This window comes from Serinus canaria, chromosome 2, assembly GCF_022539315.1.
Source record: "Serinus canaria isolate serCan28SL12 chromosome 2, serCan2020, whole genome shotgun sequence".
NCBI classification, from domain to species: Eukaryota; Metazoa; Chordata; class Aves; order Passeriformes; family Fringillidae; genus Serinus; species Serinus canaria.
The window spans coordinates 116639475-116656968 of NC_066315.1; the positions used below are offsets into that span (position 1 = coordinate 116639475).

The window sequence follows — 17494 nt, forward strand, 5'->3', positions numbered from 1 at the left end:
TATTTATGCACATAGAAGCAATAGGCAGTAATTAATCCTCACAGTATTTACAGCAAAATTTCCTCTGGGAGTTTTTCATCACTCTTTCTTTAAGAATAGCCACAAGCAAAAAAGGTTGGTATTTTCCCTTTCACAAAAATTAATAACAACCCTTTAAAAACCCTAACTGCAGCAACACTGAAAAACCGAGTCCAGAGACATCTTCAATATCTATTTCTTTCCTACCAACTTTGCTATAGATACCATAACAGAGACAGATGCACAGTATCAAGAAAAGCACTCTGAGCGCTGCCGCTGCCAGACTATTGAGCCTCACAATGTACATAAAAAAGTGTTACCCCTGAGGCAAATAAACATAGCAAACACAGTCCTCCAAGAAATACTACACAGTATTGGAAGTTTTATGCTATATTTAAATCTTGTCCTCTCCTTTTAATAAGGAAATATTGATACTGAGAGAGAAAATTACTCTTCCTGATAATTTAAAACAGTCTGTTGATTTTCGCAGTAGGACTGTTAAGTGTCCTTTTGAAGTTCTTTAATCCACAGAGTCTCACAGAGACAGGACACATCTTTGGAGATGGAGGGTGAGCTGAGCAGAAAGACACAGCTCTCTTGCTGACTCTAGAGAATTTTGCATTCCCCTGTCTTGGAGGTAAAGTCCTCTTTCACCTTATCACAAAGGCAAGAACCCCTGGGGTGTTGCACAGTCGGGAAACATGGGGTTTTGCAAGTGGAGGTGCTAGGGAAAACTCAGGTACAGCAAGCATCTCCTAATGTGACAGACAATCAATGAAGGAACAATAACCTCTGCAATTTATTGTTGAACATTTCCCAGATTAAAAAAAAAAAAAGTCGTCTCTTTAAAAACATCTTTAGCCCTTCCATTTTACTTGCATAACAGGTCACAAAACTAATTGGTGTAATGCCCTGTCTTCAAAACCAAAAAGATCTATCATGGTAGCATTCACTTAATGTTAGTTTTGTTGTTCAACTTTTCCCTTTTCCTTCTTCATTTCAGCTTTCTGAAACCATCTGCTTCCTGTTAAGATGAATTTTTAAAATCCTGTGAGCTGCTCATATGAAGCGAGTAAAAGTTGGGTTTTCTAAAAGAGGCCGAGATTTGCAATGTAAACAACCTATATGCAGCTTATATCTTCATTCAGGTTTATAGCAAGTGGGTGGATGCATTGCATAACTACACTTCAGGAGAGGTAATTAGGTACTGAAATATGCATTTGCTGGTGTAGTGAACCAAGTGCACTAACCCATACAAATCTGCTTATTTTTGTGCTCATAACCATGTTTCTCTACCTTCTAAAAATGTGATCTCTTATGAGAATGAGTATTCAAGGTTATAAGGGCCCACAAATCCCTTTCACCATTGCCTATAACTTCTGAGCTTTTCTGTCTCCAGTTACTTTCCCCACTTAGGAGACTGTAGAGCCCCGCTAAACATATTTCATGTGGTTAGCTAAGGTTGAAAAGGTTTACTAACTGTTTCACAAACATTAAGAAATAATAATACCATGGCAAACTGTGCCTGATTTGCTTTCTTTAGGTGCATTATACAGCAAACAATCCAGCTGCAGCCCAGAGGCAGCCTAGTTGAGCTTACACAAGAGGGGCACCTGCCAAGATGGTCTACAGGCAGGTTGCTGCCCCAGAGCTGCACGGAGCTTCACACAGCCTTGTTAGCTCCTACTTGTTTAGACAGTGGTTGGTTATTCTGGAGAATTAACTGAGATGCTCTGCAGGTTACAATAATAAGACAGCAAACTAATAAATGTAAGGATGCAGAGGCCAGTGCCCAATATCTGATCCAATGTATGGGGTTGCCATGGATTGGCAATTGGCTCCTGTGGTATCTGACTGGGACTGCACAGCCAAGCCCCATGCTCATCCAGAACCTATTCACTTCCTTTAACAGCATCTTTAAAGTCTCAATCCATGCCTCATTCCCCTCAGCAGTGGGTTATGGACAATAATGCTGTCTAGTCCAAATTACTGTGACTTGATCATCAGAAAGGAGGTGAAAGATGATTGTACAACATTACTAAGTATTGCTTTATTCTTTTTTGAAGTAGATGGAGCATAGATCATGTTAGCACTTTAATCACATACATGTCTTTTGCTCTGACACACTGGCCTAGTTGAGCCTAAAGTTAGTGACAAAGAATGTTTTTAGCTATCTAAACCCCACTACGAAATCATTTAAGGTATTTTGCTTTTAAATACAGACAGCTACTTCTGTTTTTCCTGCAAGGAGTGGATCATATTTGCAACACGGTTTATCCCTGATCACCTTGGCTTGGAAGACCTCAGCAATGGTGTTCAGACGTTGCAGGCAAAGGACAAGTTCATACCCATAGTTGAACCACAGGCTGACACAGAATCTGCACCTCTGATCTTGGTTTGGAGAAGAAATACAAGAGGGTTGGTTGTATTTTCAAAATTTGAATCAGTAGCTTGCTACTCAGCCCTGGTGAGGGCACAGTTGAGTACTGTGTGCAGTTCTGGAATCCACAGTACAAGAGAGCCGTGAGCTCCTGGACCAGGCCCAGTGACTGAAAGGGGACGTCCTTAATGCGTGTAAATATTTGAAAGTAGGAGACAAGCAAAAGGACAAGAGGCAACAGGCAGAAACTGATGCACAGAAGTTCCACCTGAACGTGAAGAATTTCTTTACTGTGCAGATGAGCAATGGAACAGATTGCCCAGAAAGGCTGTGGGGTCTCCATCACTGGAGATACTCAAGAACCACCTGGACACAATCCTGTGCTATGTGCTCTGGGCTGACCCCACTTGAGCACAGAGGTTGGACGAGATTACCCACTGTGGTCCCTTCCAACCTGTCTGATTCTGTGATCCTGTGGTTGTATTGTCAAATGCAGACATGGAAAAATCACATGGTCTGTTTGACAAATGATGAGCACAAGTCTGACTCTAGGAGAAGAATAGCTGTAAACAGCAGCTCTGAGCAAATGATGTCAGCATGGCAAACACAGCACTCCAGAAGAGAACCACAAATCCTGAAAGGTGGTCCTGGATCTGCACCCCATAATCTAGCTGGTCCTGGATCTGCACCCCATTTAGTTATGCATTAAATATACAAAATCTGAACAACCGTAAAGGGTCTGAGTTATTAAATGTCTGTGGTATGATGTACCTCTGGAGACACTCAAAAGGTTACAAGCTCAAGCACAAGGCAAAACACTCCTTTTGCCACACTAATTGGTCAATGTAAAAGCACTGAAGTAGGTATGTGGTGCTTTCAAAGAAAAAAAATTAGGAGTTGTGGAGAGGGAGTTGTTAATAAATCTGCCCTTTAATAAGGATAGTCTATTACAAAATAATTTGTAAGTATATTAACCTGTAAAAGCAAATTGCTGATGGGTTAATGGGTTTAAAGACCTTGTTAGGGAGAACCATTAAATATGTAAAAGAGTACTCACAATAAGGAAAGGCTGAAAAGTATAGATGAAAGTATAGACTGCATTTTTTTCCATTACATCAACAGCACACTTGCTGGTACCGAAGACAATAATTTATGATAGCATTTGCATTTTGTTCCCTCTTTATAATTTTTTTTTAGCCCCTTTTCTCTCTTCAAATTTTACAGAAAAACCCCACCTTCCTTTTTAGCACATACACATTTTTTCATGATTTTAGATATAAATACACATCCTTTCCCTCTGAGAACTTAATGGACGACTGGGAAATTGGTGAGACTGTAACATCAGAGGTTTGAGCCTTACCAGTGTGCAAAACAGATTTCTAACCACACTTCTGAACGCTACTTTTCGTTCAGGCCAAATTAATTCATTCATTCTACACATTTGATTTTTACAATCAGACCAGAAACTTCCTGTTAAACTATGCCTTATATAACTGAGATCTTTATTCTGGGATATTCAAGAATTCTTGTAAGACATTTTTTTTTAACCACAAAAAGGTCAGTCAAGTCCCTAACACATATTGACAATATGAGGGGAAGTGAGGATGACTTAAGGACTGGAAATCTAAAAACAGGGAATAAAGAAAGAGAATGCTGCAATACACACTTAAGTTTTAAGGTGAGTCAAAAATAAATACTGACCCAGGAACCCCAGACCTGACAGCTGAGGAGTTTCTCACATATAATGCAAACAGTTTAAGGAAATAGATTAAGGAAGACAAGCACAAAGAAAGAGTCCAGTGACACAGACATGATAGCAATTAATCAACTAGCACAGTTTTAAGGTCCTAACTCAACCCTGAGACTTGTCTCCTTAATATTCATCCCATGACAAAGACAAAATGAACAGGCAGCTAAAGACACAGGCTGTGCAGGCACTTCTGGCCTGTAAGTTTGTTATTTGTAGCATTTATTGCTCAGCCCATTACAAAGGCACTTTTCCTGCAGCATTCCCTAAAGCTCAAAATGCCTCGTATTTGCTTTGTGTTTTTCCCTGGAGTATTTTCTAAAGAAAGACCCACCATTTCCCTGGAGCAGGCCACTTGACCACAATTCCTGCTGCCAAGGGAAAACACTTCATTTTCTCTTTTTTCAGTGTTTTGTGCAAACAGATGAAAACAAGAAAGAGGCTCAATATAAAGTAAGTAGACCCCAGAGTTAACATCAGAGTAACTTCAGTTACGTCAGTTATTCTGATAGAAAACCATAATAGTTAATATGGTCATGTTTTGGGTTTTCTTTTCCTGGGGACACGTGGTCTCTTCCCAATTTTGTACAGAGAGCTGTCCGCACCTCATGAACATGAACATCCTCTGACCAAGCACTGCGTTCTGACATCTCTGCAAGTGGAGAAGGGAGAGAGAGAGATGCCATTCTTCATGGCATGGTTCCAATACCAGAGCAGTCACCAATATATATTGAGAGGAAGGTAGCGAATCATTTTTTGCTATGAAGAGAAATGCTACTTTGCCATGAATTCCTTTGTTAAAACAAAATTTATTTAGTTTCCGTGGTTTTAACAAGCAAAATGTTCTAAGATGGTATTTTAGAATTTGCTTATGCAAATTCAAAGGAGACCTCTTGGACACACTTCATCATTTCAAAATATACACTTTACACCTAAGAAAATGTATCAAAGCCACAAATGCTTTGGTCAAGAAGTTTCACCCCTCTTGAATTGACTGATGATATCATATGTTCTAGGAATATTTTTATCATCTGGCATGTTGCTCGGCACCATATGGCACAGCACACTGACAAGAGAGAAAGGACTAGTTTTAAATATTATATATATATATAGGTAGATAAAAATAAATGTTACACTTCTATAGAAGTATAAAAGCACTATTGCCCATTTCTGTAATTCTTATTACAGTTGTGGAAGGTATGTTTTTCATCCCCACATTGAAATACAGAACTACAGAAGCAAAATGTAGAATACTTTAAAAAAAAATAAATTCAACCTCTCAAAAAGAGCTTGAACTGAATGCAACACTTTTTTTCTCACTTAGCAATGCTTCTTTTTCCAAGACTTGTATAATTATTGTAATAATGACATATTAACCCTTTCTCATGGAATTAATTTCATGCACTTAATTCAGATAAACAGGTTTTATAGACACTTATAATTTCTATATAGAGCAATAACTCCAGTTCTTTCAGTACTGGAGGGGATAAGTCTGCTGGTTTTTCCAAGAAAACTTTTTAAATGGAAGCTCATGTCATTTGGCATTAATATACATATATATTATCTCTCCATTTTTCATCATTATTTGAGGTAAAATGACATTATAAATTGCACAAAATACTGTAATGAATATTTATTTAGGTAGAAATAATGTGGTTTTTTCTATTTGGCAAAGGAAATGTGAAATTTGGGGTTTTTTTAATGAGGTCACGAACTGAGTACAATAGAACATTTAGCCCAGAAAAGTGCTCACCATATTATTGAAATTCCTCTTTTATTTTCCTCCCTGATATCTTTATAATTCTTCATTCAAACTCAAATACAGCAAGATCTCATCTTCTCCTCTAACACAGCAATACCCCAGAATGTGAAAATGTCTCTAGAGACACAGAAAGTTTAAACATATTCTGTTCTAATGCAAAAGCAACCAAATGTCCATGGCCTCCCCATAGTAATATTCTGCTGCAATTTTTTCCTTCCTAATTCACCATTTTAAGAAGAGGATATTAAACGGAGCATAAATCTTCTCAGGTCTTTGGAAACGTCTTCCTGTCCATCCCGTGTCTTCACCACACAAATATTTGTCTGTTTGGGCTTTTCCAGAGTACTTTTACACAGCCCAAGCCTGTAGGAAGTCTGAGCTGATGACTAAATGTTTATCTTCCTCCCACTTCCAGGTCTCTTTTGAACTTTCAGCTCTAAGGAATAGGTGACACCTATTCCAGGTCCTCCACCTTCACCCAAACCCATGCACAAAAGTCTACCCTACCTTCAGAGATACTTGAGCATATGACACACTCTTTTTCAACTTTGCTGCTGTTCAAATCTTTACTAAACCTGTCCATGCCCACAAAGAATTGGTCCATCTCATAAGGTGCACTACACTCTGCTGCTGCCTGCCTATCCTGGCACTGGCACACCCCCCATCCTTAAACCCATTCTCAGTTCCAGACCTTGGAAACAGTCTTTCACTCTCTTCCTCACCAGATCTCCACATCATTTAAGATCTTAAATGAAATTACTGAGTTTGCCTTAAAATTGTTTCTATTGTATCTGGCATTTGCATACTACAGTGCAAAGCAGTCAAAAACACAGTGCTCTGAGAACTTTTCCACTGTCACCTATTCCTTAGAGCTGAAAGTTCAAAAGAGATTGAAACAGATGGTTAAATTACGTACATTACACAGTATCCATAGAAAAGCAAAGTCTCATTTGCAAGAACTACATTTTCCCTGGCTCCCACCACTGAAGACCAAAGAAGCTGGAGGGCAGTGCAAAGCACTGGAACTGCACAGCTCAGAACAGGCTTTGGCAATCAGCAGGGCAGATGCTGACATGTCTGAGAGCTCCTGAAGGCTGTACCTCTGCTTGGTCTGCCCTCAACACCCAGCTGGGTTCCCAAGGTGGTTTTTCATGCTGGACTCTGCATCAGAAGCACACAGGGGTGGAGGGTCATGGTTGTGTATAGTTGCAGATCCCACAGCCCAACGAAGCCATGGCACTGCCCAGTTTCACCGTGGTTTCACAGCTACAGCTCTGCACCTGGGTGGTTTGGGGATGAAGGGGTGAAAAAGAAACAGTGCATCATTAATAAAATTGTTCTCACACTATAAGGTTGCGCTCATCCTCATGCACATCCAGTATTTGAAATAAAATTATTCTGCTGTGAAGGGGTTTTTCTTTGAGTGCCAGGCAGACAGAAAACACCACTAGATTTTTCACCTCTTACCATCAACAGAGATATCCTGCTCAAGATAGAGTAACTATGCAGATGTACAGAGATGCAATAAATCACTGGGCTGGAAGCTGGTGTTGCAGTAATCAGTAACCATGTCCTGGATTACATCCAACATGGACAGTTCCAAAGTCAACAGCTTTAAAGAACAGTTTCTAAATGTTACAGAAAAGCCTAATAGTTGTAACTCAGGAGGATAAAATTACAAAGAGATAATGGAAATGAAATTTAGAATTCTTTGAGAGAATTTGGATTTCTATTAGCCGAAGTGCCAAATGCTGGAAAACTGAGGGAAAACCTGGGTGAGTAAAGAATTGAAAACAACATTTACTAATGAAAACTAAGGTCAAAAATGGATATCCTATGGTTATAATACATAAAATGCATAGTCTTACTTTAAAGTTTATACTATCCACCCTTTACTTCTATTTGGTATTCTCTTTCACATGTAATAGTCCTCTGTAACTATGTCTCAGCCCCAGAGTTAGTTAGTTTATTGCAAATGGGCATTTGGAGCCCTCACAGGAAAAAATTCAAAATATGGTTGGTAAGACTAAAAATTTGAGGAAGCATATTAGAAACAGTGAAAAATATAAAAAGAAAGCTAAATTTTCTATGAAAGCATACTGGCTTGGAAATATGGGGAAGGGTATTAATTATCAGTCAAGGCGGGGGGGGGCTTGAATTCAATCCTACGTAAACAGGGCTTTAGCCCAAAAAAACCTCTTACTCAGACACTATCTCTAAAGAGGGAAAGGAACCAACCACCACATAGGTAAATGAAGAAGCTTGCAAAAATTCAGATAAATGAAAAAACTAAGCAGGCTTTCATCTTAGAGAAATTCATAGCAACCACCAGTGACAGGGAAACAACAAACCCTTGCTATAAACATGGTATTTTAAACAAGAGGATGAGGAAGAAAAGGAGCTGGCTCCCAGGAAAGCACAGGGATGGTCTGGGAGATGTATACCCTCCAAAGACATGATATTATTGGACCACCAAGTGAAATGCCAAGGCCCATTTCTAGAAAAGGGTCAGAGTAGATGCTCTCCCAGACACGTGGATTTATAATCAAAAAGATGACAAATCAAACACCTTATACTCTGAAGAGGCCTAACCATAACCAGGAAATACAGAAATGTCTTCTGAAAAATAGTATGGCAGAAACAACAGCATTTTATTTACCATTCAGTCTTCCATGCACTGTTAATTGTCAAATTCCTTTGCCCCCAGTCCCTCCCCCTGCCACCATTTGTTCAGTTATCCCTCACTTTGACTAAAAAATCCCACTATCTTTCCAATATTTGCTCCTGATCACTTTTTCAGCCAAACCTAGGGATCTCCAACTCCCTGTGGCTCAGTTAAGCAAGGAGGAGGGGTGGTTTCATAGGCAGTTAGGTTGCTGAAGTCTCTGCACAACCTCCAGCCACCATCTGTGCTTTGCATTAAAGGACACCAAACATTTCAAAATATAGTTTTGTAACAAAAGATCACAGTTGACTCCAAAATTAAAGTCTCAAGTGTGCATTTACAGAACAGTGGACAAGAAACCAGTGTGTGAGAAACCTGATCTCAAATTTTTATGGCTTATCTTAGCACAGTTATGTAATGCTGGTGTACAAATAGTTACACCTTCTCTCAGTAAGTTTTTAAAGTGATGGAGGAAGGGTAATGAATTGCAATTATACACGAAAATAAAGTGAGGTTACTTCATTCAGTATCATGGGTGCCCAAACTTCAGTTTTGTTTCAGACCAGAAACTTTTGTGCACACAATGATAGTAATAGTCAGGATAACGGGAAGAACTGAGCCTACCAGAGAACCAAATTCATGAGAGGTGGAGATACATCAACTCACTGCAGTGACCAGTGATGCAGATCGTCAGGATTTCAGCAACAAATTATAGGATTTCTTTTGTTAAAATCCCTGGCAAAACCTTATTTTGATAGATAACATGAACACTACCAGCCTCAAGGAATTTTATTTATAAAAAACTGTGTAGAAAAATCACATGAAATACTGAATAAAATTTTTCAGTGGATTTAAGTGGTTGTTCAAGTCAGTGAAAAAATCTATCCATTTGCTGAAATGAAGGACAGATGCATGGTAGATAAAACTCCGTGAAATACTCTGCAAATCTATGGGTATACATTAGCAACAGAATAAAACACTCCCCTCCAACTTCTGACAAAACTGAAAACATGGAAATAAAGATGTTAGTTAAACAACCCCCTTCTGGAAGAATGCTAATTAACTTTTATAGGTTACATTTTCTTGATATACCGAAATCAAAATGACACAGCCATTTGTTTTCCCTGGCAAAGTCATGCACATCACTGATTATTCAGGTTTTGAAAACTGTGTATAATACATACTACCACCTACACAACAGCACAACGCTGACATTTCAGCATAGAACATGTTGAAGCAGTATTTCTGTACTGGAAAAAAAGAACAACTGACAAAGACATTTCCTAGAAGGTATCCATCGAAGAGAAGAGAATAATGTATAAAACATGGGCCTTTTCTTGAGAGCCTGAGGTTACAGATGCCTTTTTCACCACATCATGTTCCCAACATAACAAATCTGGCAAAAGAACCAGGTTGAAAAAATGGAAAGCAATTTTCATTTTGATTTTGCAGAGCAAAAAAGACTTATCAACTTTTTATGTGAGGCAGAGTACATTTAGTAGAATTACAAACAAGTTGCCTGAAGGTCCTTATTCCATATTCTTTCCTGATTAAAAAATGTATAAATTCTTGTTACAGTCATCATTTTAATAAGACAAGATGAAATGACTGTATTCTGAATACTGTATCAACCTTCTTCTATTACTCCCTCTTATGAGAGAACCATTGCTTTTCATCCATGAGAAAATCCAAGCCATTCCATCTTGTACACAATTTCCCCCCGATAAGTTTCGAATTACTTTTTTGAAAAAAAAATTTAAAACCTCCTTACACACCAGGATGCTCCCTGCTGAGCAATGGAGGCACTCCTTGCTCTGTGAGATGCACCCAGCGTACAGCATACACCAAATCTCTGCAGTAAATGGGCAACTTCAGGGAGGTCTCCAAAGTCCATCAGTCCAAAAATATTGCAAAGGACATTAAAACCAAACTGGATCCTCACAGCACCCTTGCATTAGCATGAGGGTGAGGAACTAGCTAGGTTTTCTAGGGAGATGTGTAGGTCAGGTGCTCTCACACACAAAGCTGAGAGACAGCAGGTGACACAAAGTGTGGAAACCCAAGTGTGGATGAACTAACTACACACTGAACTCCTGACTAATCAGGCTGTAAAAAGAGGTTAAAGTTTCTGACAGCACTATATGACAGTGCAATAATGAACTAAATTTTGCCATGAAATTTAGTGCTGAACACTCAGCATTTTTATTTCAGTGTTGAAGCAAAAGTCATTTGAGTCCCAGTGTGGCATCACTGCAGCAGCAAAGTCAAGATGACCTTCGGGTACCAAGAATCAGCACAGCCCACCACAGATGATATAATTTAGAGATCATTAATACAGCACACAAACAGCACCATTCCAGCACTGCCAAAGCTGCAGCCCCATAGTCATGCTGGGGAGTCACATCACAATCTGAAGAAGGTCAAAGATTGGTTACAGTTTGGTTGCATAACACGATTTGTGGTTTAAGGAAAAAAAAAAGGGAAAAATGCAAGCTCAGAATATCATTAAGTGAACTCTGAAAACACGTACATTTCAACACATTTATACGAAAGAAACTCACTTTAGAGAAGTTGTACTGCACTTTCAGTTCCAACATCTCCAAGTGCCTGAATTGATAGCAAATGGTAATTGACACTAAAGAAAATAGCAAGCAATGGAAATCAATTTTATGGAAAAAAGAAGAAGAGATCTTTTCCTTTTAAAAGTCATTGTCATAAAGCTGTAGGCTGACAAGACCTATGTTTTGATACTTCATAAAAGATGTTTCCCATTAAACTTTTATCAATATTTTTGACACCAAACAGTACAGGTAAATGAATGCAAAGCTTAGATTAAAAAAAGCACTTAAAATAATATCTTCAGGAGTTAAACCAGTGTTAAAGGAAAACTGCTTACTTACAAGAATCCATAATGTATCTGTTGTGGTTAATTAGCAGGCTAAGACTGCAGCAATGTTCGAGTCTGACAGTAGTCAAAAGAGAGTAGCGGTTTTCAGTCTGCAATTCTCTTCTCATCAGCTCTCTTTGTTTCCAAAAGCTTTACCACCTATTCTACCCCAACAAAAATACCTACCCTACACCTTTCTTATTTTACCCTGGAGCTGTCTTCTCATTTATTTCTGTCTTCATTATTTGAAGAAAAAACACCTAAAAAAGGAATGATTTTAAATTTGAAGTAGAAACTGCTAGTTAAGGATTGAACATCAGGTTTAGGAGGAGTGATGTTCCTGATGGTAAGGAAAAACAGAGCAGAGGGCACACTCTTCATGATTGCAATGGCATGAATCTGATCACAAATGAGGCAAATTTTTTCAATTTTGAAAAAAAATTAAAATTAATAATTAAGCTCTGTGTGGCTCTGTCTGCAGAGCAGGACAAAGATTGCTTCCCAGACACTGACTGGGTCCTGTGACTCACCCCATGAGCACACTGGGATTCCCGCCAGCCTACCTTCCTTCTCCCCTCTCAGCTGATTTCTGTGGGAAGACGTGCACAGAAGCACAGGCACATTTCACAATAGGAAAAGCCCATTATTTTTACTACTTTTGTTTAAACTATAGAAGGAACTATATTGTTCTAAAGTGACCACAAGAAATTCTTAAAAATTTGACAGTAATAATCTGTTCAGCTGGAAGCTACATGAAGAACTTCTCTTGGGAAGCTCTCACAAGCTCAGGATGGATTTTGTTGAAGAAGTTCTATCTTAGTTTCTAGATGCTCAAAACAAAAAAAGAAAAACCACTATAATATCAGAAAAACTTTGTGGGTCAAAAGCCACTCCGTGACATTTAGCAACTATGTTATTAGTTTCATCATCATGATTAGAGAAAATTCAGATCTGATTGGTTCACAGACAGAAGTCCTTGACTCTGCATCTTATTGTTTACAATTGCAAAAAGGCTCTAAGGCCTTCTCAACAACTCAGAGTACTTTTGTTCTGTGTAAGTCAGCAGGATTATACCTCCCCGTATTTTTCATGAAAGGGGAACAAGCTTCAGATTGCTTTATAAAAGTTAGTATCCCACTGGGAAAGGCCAGATCAGACTCGTTAGCCAGTGTGGTTAAGCACAAACGTGCCAACTCATGGAAAGAAAAATAAGGGGTAGGTTTAGCAGAAATAGCAACTCTGTCTAGCCACAGGCAGCTGATAGCTGATAGCATTACAGACCCAGGAGGGAGTTTGAGAAACATGCCATTGCTTCACATTTTAGTGAATGAGAAAAGAGGTTGCCTCATGATCAGGGCCATGCGGCCACTACAATTCCATGCAATCCATGAATTCAAGTGGTGTTGCATACAAAAGGAAACCTGGAACCAGCCCCAGTCTTGAAAGCTATCATCCTGCATGGGTGTGTAGACGGAAGTGAAAGTCTCTTTTTAAGTAACCTCAGTTACCAACAAGAAGTGGTCTCATCCTCAATCAACTTTGAAATTCTGTTCAAAGTGTAACATTAGAACTACATCCCCCACCCCCACCCTCCCAGAAATTAGTAGCACTAAGGAGAGGAAATACTGCTGTACAATCTGTATCATACCATCAAACCAGAAATTCACATTTGCCTCAGCATGAAAGCGCTGATATGTCAAAACACTTGAGCTTCTGATCCACTTAGATGCTCAAGTCTCACTAAAACCAAAACTATTTAAAAAACTTACAAAGAGCAATCATTGAGCAATTCAATGAATCAGAATGCAAGGGGACTTCTGTGAATCCAAACTAAACTTGTCAAGTATTATCCTTTACACTGTGAGGTAAGTCACCACATGACTTTAAATATGGTGAGATCATGAAGTCCAGCAAAAGCCAAGAACTTGTGCACCGTCAGGCTGCATGTCTTTAGCATTAAGGTTTTCACTCCTTCCTGTATGGCCTGGTCTGCCTTAATCATCAGAAAATTCCATGTGAGCAAACATGTCTCAAACAGACATGCAAAGGTGGCTCCTCAACCAGAAAAAGCTACCACAGCAACCCCCTGCACGCCCAGGTTCTGCTGCCACTGCCAGAGGGCTTCTGCAGGCACAGCCCTGGTGGGAGGACAAACCACAAACCCATCTAATGCAGCCAGGATGGAAAATTTTTACTTGTCTTTAACATGTCACTAAGAATCCAGAGTCTGCAGCTATCCCAAAGGCACCCTTAACTGCTGTGTATTTTCATCCTGCAAAGTAAAATTGCAAACCCTTCCTCTGTAACAAAATCCAAAGCTGCTTCGTGGTAGAAACAGCACTACAAACCAGAACATTTCTCCCTTTTCTGAAGCCTACAGCAACAGGATTTGCTGTGATTTTGAACAGATTTTTTTTGCTGCAATAGCATTTCAGTTGTTATTGATGTGCTATGAACCACAAAAAGGCTAAATCTACACACACCCCTTACAGAAGAGATTTCATTTGGATGTATTATTAAGATCCAGCTACCATCAAAGCTCTATCCTGTGAGTAAATATCCAAAAAATAAAATCCCAGGTTTAACAAAATTTGCAGAAAATCTCAAATGTCTAAAGTAAGGTCAAAAATTCATGTTGAATGCTGAAATAATACAAAGTCTGATAAGGGTCTGTTATCACTTGTTAACTGCTTTGACATAAGATTAGAAGAATTAAAGATCTAAAAGTTAGAAAATTACTGCTCTAGTAGATATAATAAAGAAGCACAGAAAAAACCAAAAGGGAGTTGAGATAAAGAAAAAAATGTTAGTCTGAATGACAGAGAAAACTGCCAGAAAAATCAAAGAAGACCTAAATGCACTAATTTTTTACTCTGTCTAAAACTGTTGAAAATCAGTTTGATCAGCCAGTCAAGAAGATTACGCTGATGTCAAGGCAATGACAGAATTATATAAATGAAGAGAATAGCAATGGCTCTAATCCCTTCCTGCAAGGAGTCCTGCAGAAGGCAGGTATGGCAGAAAAGGCAAAAAGCTTTCAAGCTACTCTTGACAAAGTCAAAGATAATAAAGGACTACAGTAGAGCTCAAGGGGAAAACTTCAAGCAAGACAAAAAAAAAAATCCAAATATATCTTGATTTAACATAAGCCTAGCGAAATTTGTAAACATCAATAATTTAAATTGGTTAATAAACTGTATTAGGTTCAATGAAAATTTTCTTCAAAAGCTAGAACACAGGTAAACCCAAGACTCAAGGAGGATGTCACCTTTTAGATACATTTAACTAACATCTGGCATCTCATTTCTGGGGCTTGAAATTGATTCAATTATGCTTTCTTAGGAATTTCACAAAACCTTACGCTAGCCTCATGCTGAAAATAATTATACAATTCTGGGGTACATGAGTGCTAAGGGGGGTGTTCACTACAGTAAGCAAGACTTGGGGAAGGAGATGGAGACAAAGTGATAATTGGGAAAGCAGAGAGCCTTTGAATAGGGTAAGTGTTGAAGTCCTTACCCCTTAGGTCTCCACCCTTAGTGACAGGGTCCTGGCATGAGCTGAGCTGTTAGGGAAGTAGCAATACAAGTTATGAACTGAGATGGCAAGGGTCAGCCACAACCACAGGACAGGGCAGGAGACTGGATGAAATTTCTCTTCCTGATGCATGCTGACCATCCTAATTTCATTATTTTATTCTTTCTACTGCTGACTGGAGATGCACTCCATCACAACCTGCTTTCAAGTTTCATCCCATCAACTGAGAAATCCCACACAAGGAAAGCAGAGAGGAAATAAAGAGCAATTAGAGGCACTGGGCGTTAAGGAGTCACTCATGTTAGCTGACAGCGACGTTGAGGATCCATGAGGAATTGCCAGGTGACTTACCAACAAAAGCACTTCATTTTTTTGTTGTCATTTTGTCCACAGAAAATCCCCTTACAGGTTCCAGTTTGATAAAAGCAATTAGCAAAACTCACTCAAATGAAAAAAAAGGCTCTCATTAGCCTAGCTTACTCTCTGAGCATAGCAATGAGAATTCATGAAGACAATTACTAAAGAGCACAATGAATTTTCTGGACAGTAAAAAAAGTGAACTGAGAGATCAAACCAAAAAAGTGCTCTAATATCTAGCAGAACAAAATGGATGATACAAAACATAAAGCCTGCTGAAAAAGTGAGGAGTGAGAAATACAGACTTTATCCTTTAGTGACATAAATCCAGTGCTACACAGCAGCCACACTCTGCAGTCAGGTTGTAATCATTATGAAGATTGCAAAAGAGCCTAAGAACCTTATCTGTATGATGCAATCCAAATGTGCTGGTTGCTTCCTCCTAAACAGAGCAGTTCTGAGAAATTTAGCATGCAAACTCTTATTTATTGAGGCTGCTTTGACTGACCCAACCCTGGAAAAGGAAGGAGATGTCTGCTAAAACAGACTGCCCAAGGATGGGCAAGATGTCCATCCTTGGAAGTGTTCAAAGCCAGGTTGGTTGGGGCTTTGAGCAACCTGATCTAGTGAAAGGCATCCCTGTCCATGACAGGGGAGCTGGAACAGATGATCTTTAAGGCCTGTTCCAACCCAAACTATCCTATGGATCTACGATTCTATGTTATTCCATGCTGACTTGAAATAAAATTCATACTTCAGCAGGCAATTAACTAATCCACCCCTTCCACGATCTTAAGAAATCTACTGACTGCCATGAGCAGGAAAGACTTTCTAGCAGCCTACTGCCTTTAGGGAGATGATTTGATATTTGCCATAAAAAGTAAAAAGGAGGATCTGACACAGCAGGGCTGAAGATGCAGCTGTAAATGATCACTGCACCTGGGACTAAACAGGATACCAGAGGTACAAATGGTCACATGTGGCAACAGCAGGGGTTTTGTCACCCACAGCCTTGGATCCTGACCACTGAACAAAAGCTGTGGGGGTGAAAATGCCCTGCACACATGGGAATCCTAAGGCAGCCTTCACTTTTGAATCCACCACCATCATCACACACATGGGGATTTCCATCTTCCAGTCACCTCCAACACCACAGTCATTCACTGGGAACTGAGCCAGGTATGCAGTCATCAATCCAATGACCAAGGGAACAAAACCAGCTTTTCCAATGCCACCAGTTACCTACAAAGTTGCAACTATATGCACATATGGAAGGGTTTTTTCACATGGTCTAATAACAGAAACTATCTGATGTTCCAAATCAGCACACAGTACTTGTGCTAAAAACAATTACAAGAAAAATCTTCCTGGGCTTTCATTTTGATGAAACCAACTGTATCACTACAGTTTAAACAGCTTTATACCTCACATTTCTTCTGGGTGCATTTCTACAGTGCATTTGAGAACAGTGCATCTGGAACTGCTGCAACACAATTTGGAGGCACGAGATAACACATATGCCTCACTCCTAAACAATAGTCTCAGAGATATTATTAATAACAAAATATGTTGAAATAGTGCGCAAAACAAAACAAACAAGATTTTTTTTATGTCTAAGCAAAAAAATGAAGCACCAGTTCATCTGGTCCCATTTGAATTATCTCTGGCTTTCACAGTCTTTGTTAAAAGAATTGGCTGACCTTTTTCTCAAAACAATGAAGCAAGCATATAATGCAGAGACTACAGAGCAGCAGCACGCAGCCCACATAAACTGGTCCACACAAACATTCTTGGCAGTGGAGAAGAAAACACAAAAAGCAAGTTGCTTCAGTCCACACTAAATTGCCATGAGGCACAAGTAAAGATGTGTCAGATGAACTTGCCCATGCCTTTAAATATACACCTGCCTTTAAGCGGGCATTTATTCGCAGCAGCAGTATTTAATACTTTGAACAGGAGATGAACTTGTTTGTTTGTACTGGATGACATCTCAGGACATTTCTGCATAACTTTTGCTTAAATCTCCTCAATGTTTCAAAGGATATATACATTCACTAATGAGAGTGAACCCACCCTCTTTTCTAAAAGTGAAAACAGAATGGTAAGAACATCCCTCAAAGTAAAAAATAAACCAAAGGCAG

General features: G+C 39.2%; 1 protein-coding gene across 3 annotated transcripts in view; it reads right to left on the reverse strand.

Annotated features, from left to right (window-relative positions):
- Positions 1-17494, reverse strand: part of LOC103812691 (cytochrome P450 7B1) — a 125064-nt gene that overhangs the window by 96796 nt on the left and 10774 nt on the right. The window contains exon 1 of one of the 3 annotated variants that reach the window (XM_030227150.2): positions 11473-11854. The exons of the other annotated variants lie outside the window; for them this stretch is intronic. The gene's annotated coding sequence lies outside the window, so the exon portion shown is untranslated. Of the gene's footprint in view, positions 1-11472; positions 11855-17494 lie in introns of those variants that run through there. 3 annotated transcript variants of the gene reach the window in all.